This window comes from Procambarus clarkii, chromosome 35 (genome assembly GCF_040958095.1).
Source record: "Procambarus clarkii isolate CNS0578487 chromosome 35, FALCON_Pclarkii_2.0, whole genome shotgun sequence".
In the NCBI taxonomy this organism is placed as follows: domain Eukaryota; kingdom Metazoa; phylum Arthropoda; class Malacostraca; order Decapoda; family Cambaridae; genus Procambarus; species Procambarus clarkii.
The window spans coordinates 26,819,935-26,825,976 of NC_091184.1; the positions used below are offsets into that span (position 1 = coordinate 26,819,935).

A 6,042-nucleotide genomic window follows, 5' to 3' on the forward strand; every position below is an offset into this window, starting at 1 on the left:
AGTTAGAGGGGCTATACCCACAAGGGGGATTGGACGACGTTCTTTCTGTAATAAAAAGAGGATTCGAACTTGTTATGAACTAGCAGGACGAGCCCACATTATGTTGAGAGGCGGTAGTAATAATTGTTATTGCTACTACACTGACGACGACTACACTGACGACTACCACACTGACGACGACCACACTGACGACTACCACACTGACGACGACCACACTGACGACTATTACACTGACGACTACCACACTGACGACGACCACACTGACGACGACCACACTGACGACTACCACACTGACGACGACCACACTGACGACTACCACACTGACGACTATTACACTGACGACTATTACACTGACGACGACCACACTGACGACTACCACACTGACGACTCCCACACTGACGACGACCACACTGACGACGACCACACTGACGACTACCACACTGACGACGACCACACTGACGACTACCACACTGACGACTATTACACTGACGACTATTACACTGACGACGACCACACTGACGACTACCACACTGACGACTCCCACACTGACGACGACCACACTGACGACGACCACACTGACGACTACCACACTGACGACGACCACACTGACGACTACCACACTGACGACTATTACACTGACGACTATTACACTGACGACGACCACACTGACGACTATTACACTGACGACGACCACACTGACGACGACCACACTGACGACGACCACACTGACGACGACCACACTGACGACTACCACACTGACGACTCCCACACTGACGACTCCCACACTCACGACTCCCACACTAACGACTCCCACACTAACGACTCCCACACTGACGACTCCCACACTGACGACTACCACACTGACGACTACCACACTGACGACTACCACACTGACGACTCCCACACTGACGACTCCCACACTCACGACTCCCACACTAACGACTCCCACACTAACGACTCCCACACTGACGACTCCCACACTGACGACTACCACACTGACGACTACCACACTGACGACGACCACACTGACGACTATTACACTGACGACTACCACACTGACGACGACCACACTGACGACTATTACACTGACGACTACCACACTGACGACTCCCACACTAACGACTCCCACACTAACGACTCCCACACTGACGACGACCACACTGACGACGACCACACTGACGACGACCACACTGACGACGACCACACTGACGACGACCACACTGACGACTACCACACTGACGACTCCCACACTGTACATAAGATAAATGTAATCTGTACATAAATTTAGCAGTTTAGAAGAATTTATATGGCTGCTAATTCTAAACACATTCTATTTCTAAGCCCCCAAATTTTACATTGCAAATATAACCAACAAAGTCTAAACACACTAATTCTAAACACCTAATTCTAAGTACCTGATACTAGACAGACTCTAAATTTAAACACCATCTAATTCTAAGCACCTTCTAATTCTAAGCACGTGCTATATCTTAAACATTCTTAGAGCAACGTTATCTCACAAAACAGAGAGTAATCTTGCAACTTCTCTCGTTCCAAATACTGAAATGTGTGAGAATTCAGATGTGGTTGAGAAGCTGCCTTAGCAACTGTTGTAGGGGGTGAGGGGGAGACGGGAGGGACGGTACTGTATGAGGGGGAAGGATGAGGGAATGTATAATTCCCTCATGGGAATATATGAGGAAAGAGTTAATATGAGTACTTGAATGATGGCCATCTTTGGAAAGAATTTTTAAGCTGGTGCACGCGAGGAAGTCTGGGAGTAAATAACAATTGGACTCAAGTATAGAGGTTGTTTTGTTGATCTTCAAACCGGTTAGTCTATCATTTTTTCCCCTCACACCTTCCCTCAGTCTCCCCTCCCCTCCCCTTACTCTTTCTTCCCCCCATCTCCCCCTTCCTTATTCTGACCCCTTCCCTTTCTCTTCCTTGATATGGGGCGTCTTACTAGTCAAGCCGACGCCAACTCTCTCTCTCTCTCTCTCTCTCTCTCTCTCTCTCCTCTCTCTCTCTCTCTCTCTCTCTCTCTCTCTCTCTCTCTCTCTCTCTCTCTCTCTCTCTCTCTCTCTCGACTCATCAATCCAACTATCTCTCCCCCCCATCCATGCATCTGTCCCTACAACCATTCCTACACCCATCCATGCATTTCTTAATCATTTCAGTTATTTTTCCCCCTTGTAGAGTCGTCTGGGTTCTCTTTCTAGATTGGTTCTTTTTCTGGCGTTCCTCACAGGCACCTGCTTCAAGCAGACCCCTGTATGCTTCAGCCGTCAGTGTACTGCTCCCTGTGTGGGAGCTTTGTTGCTTCAACTCTCTCTCATTCCATGTTTGCCAGTTTACATGTATTTTTCCCCTGTCAGTCCTGTTATTGTTAAAATATAATTGAATAACCCTTCTTGCTTGCCAGTTCTCTTGAACCTGTTACAAGTATTGATGTTAGTTTGAGCTTTAATGAGCTTGTTGTCTGAGTCTGTAGAACCTGAGCTTGTAATGTCTCGGATATTTTCTTCACTGTGTAGATTAGATCGAGTGAGTTTTCGTTCCAAGTTGACTCAGTTGAACTTGGAACGTTCCAAGTTCGTTCTGTTGGTTGAGCGAGAATTTGTCACAGAATCTCCGGTAGTTCTCTGACATATGGTTGATTATTTCTAGGTTAATTAATGTAATTTAACCCAACCAAATGCAAGGTTATGGGGAAACTAGAATAGGTCCAAACATATACGAGACTCGTTCCGCAGCTGAAGGAATTGAGCTATGAGGAAAGACTGAGGGAACTAGACCTTACTACACTGGAGTAAAGTAGTGATAGGAGGACATGATAAGAACATGTAAGAATCTAAGGGAAATTGATAAGTAGACAAAGCAGCATTGTTCAAAGCAGGAAACAGCAGAACGAGGGGTCATAGACGGAAGCTAGAGACGCAAATGAGCCCCAGAGACACCAGGAAGAACTTTGCAGCGTCAGAGCTGTCAGTAAGGGGAAACAGCTTAGACGTTGAAGTCGTTTGAAGCTGATTCGATTCAAAATTTTAAATGTACATACAATAAAAGCGCGAGTCTTTGCATTAATCTAAGAGCGTTCGAAAGGCCGAGCCTGGGAGCCTAACTCGACCCTGTAAGCACACGTAGGTGAGTACACACACACACACACACACACCACACACACACACACACACACACACACACACACACACACACACACACACACACACACACACACACACACACACACACACACACACACACACACACACACACACCCACACACACACACACACACACACACACACATCTAGTGATAGGCTTTAGGCCATAATACTTCCGACAGACAGTGTACCAGGATGATCAGCATTACCGTCCCAGACACTGCCAGCCTCTTTACAGCGGGCTCCCCACCCATCACAGTCTCCTCCGCCCCTCCACGCACCTCATCACCCCTGCACGACCCCTCACGACACCCTACACGACCCTCACACAAACACTTGGGCTGAGCTGTGAAGCCTCGGGGTGTCTGGAGGGGTATACCACAGGAGGTGAGGTCCCAGCATGGCGTATCACTCATCCGGAGCAAATCTCGTTCACTGAAGCCTTCCTGAAGCCAGACGTCGGCTAAGCGACGGGGGAGGGGAGGGCTGGGAGGGGATGTGGTAAGGGGTTCAAATTGGGAGGGAGAATGAGAAAGAGAGAGAGAGAGAGAGATTGAAAAGAGACTTGAGTGGAAAGGGGGGCATTACAGGGGTCTGGGGAATTGTTGTGAGATTTAGGGGAAATAAATCGAGAAGGAATTACAGAAATTGCAAGAAAGCGATGCATTCAGAAATATATATAGAAACACACACATATACGTACATGTAGGGGACTCGTTTCATACACGTACATGTAGGGGACTTGTTCATACACGTACATGTAGGGGACTTGTTCATACACGTACATGTAGGGGACTTGTTCATACACGTACATGTAGGGGACTCGTTCATACACATACATGTATGGGACACGTTCCATACACGTACATGTAGGGGATCCGTTCATTACACATACATGTATGGGACACGTTTCCATACACGTACATGTAGGGGGCCCGTTTCATATACGTACATGTAGGGGGACCCGTTCATATACGTACATGTAGGGGACCCGTTCATATACGTACATGTAGGGGAACCCTGTTCATATACGTACATGTAGGGGACCCGTTCATATACGTACATGTAGGGGACCCGTTCATACACGTACATGTAGGGGACCCGTTTCATATACGTACATGTAGGGGACCCGTTCATATACGTACATGTAGGGGACCCGTTCATACACGTACATGTAGGGGACCCGTTCATATACGTACATGTAGGGGGCCCGTTCATATACGTACATGTAGGGGACCCGTTCATACACGTACATGTAGGGGACCCGTTCATATACGTACATGTAGGGGACCCGTTCATATATGTACTCCTTCATTCATGTCTGGTCCAAGGACTCCTAGTGTAATAGGTCCAAGGAGTCCTGCTTAAATAAGTCCATGAATGCATATTGTAATATTGAATATCTGTTGAACATCACAGTGTAATAGGTCCAAGTACTCCTAGAATAATAGGTCCTAGAAGGGCTAGCGTAATAGGTGCAACGAACCCTGGTGTAATGTGTCCAAAGCTTCAAGCGTCAGTTAATACACCTTGAGATGATATTTACGTCTCACACCTGAGAACAAGAAACCACAATATATTTTCTGGCTTGTTACTCTAGGGAAGATAGTGTACAGACCACATCATTCATCAGAGAGGAGTTTGGGGCCATACCCTGGAAACACAAACCGAAACTGTCTCTATTTTCCGCTTGTTACAACTTGTAATAAAGTTGTTACATCTTGGCTTAACGTGTTTATGACGTATTAGAACGTTGTTACAACTTGCTATATTGGTTGTTATAACTGGTTAGGTGGTGTTAAAACTTGTTCGAACGTTGTACCAACGTCGTAGTTTCGGTGTGTGTTTGGCGGGTAGTTCCTTATCATTTTAACCCGCGACCCGCTACTCCAGCCTCCTTAAAATATCTTGTTAGTTCCGCAGGAAGACGTGGACTAATTCTGTTGTGATCCAGGAAGCGTTTTCAACATTAGACAGGCAGTTTGCTATTTATTTCTTCTATAATCAATTGCCTGAAATGATGACAGATAGGAGGAGTGACACCAGTTTCTCTCCTGTCTAAAGCTTTAAGACTTACGGCTGAATCACTTCACTACTTTCAGCATGGAACAATCTCCTTTAGATTGTCAATAGCGGCCAGTTACAGTATTGTGGACTAGGGGCGGTAGGTAGAATTAGTGGAAATGTCTTAAATGGGTGTTCGAAGGTGTTTCCTTTTGTCTCTAGTGATTCTTCCCATTGTCCCTCAGAAGGGTCAAGTAGGGACAGCTTTATCATACAATCAATCAGCTTGTGGTGGGTGCTTGTTATCCGATCTGTCGCGGGAGCCTACCTATCCAGCCTGCATCAGGAACATGTCTATCAATAATTGTCACATCCGCATCGTTTCCGCTTCCGCTCGCGTGAGAGTTACTGGAAGATGAGCGGATTTGTTCCTCTCTGAGAATTACAAATGTTGGCAGCGAGGCAGAGGAGAGGAAGAGAGCCAGGGAAGACAAGAGCCAGGCTGGCACAGTGACAATGCTGCCTCCGCCCACATAGAGCCATAGAGCATAAGCCGCTTTAGTTATACCAACACACTACCCTTGCCCCCTCTGTTCCTACTCCCATGCCTTCTTCTCATCTTTCTTCTTTTCTTATTTATGCTATTTCTCCATCACCTCTTCCTCTTCCTGCTTCTCATATTCACCTTCATAGTCTACTCCTGTTTCTCCTCCTTCAACTTTTGATTCATACTCGCAAGTTTGTACAGCTGGTCCCGGTTTGCATATAGGAATGGTTTTGTATACATGTATGGGTGGTCATATGTAATTGAGTTTTGAGTGTGTGTGTAGGGTAGGTGGTTCCTGGTGGTGTGGATGGGTTGCTGGAAATATGG

The 6,042-nt window shown here is 46.6% G+C and overlaps 1 protein-coding gene across 1 annotated transcript in view; it reads right to left on the reverse strand.

Moving 5' to 3' along the window:
• LOC123768566 (inhibin beta B chain-like) overlaps positions 1–6,042 on the reverse strand; it is a 49,520-nt gene that overhangs the window by 17,178 nt on the left and 26,300 nt on the right. The window lies entirely within an intron of this gene.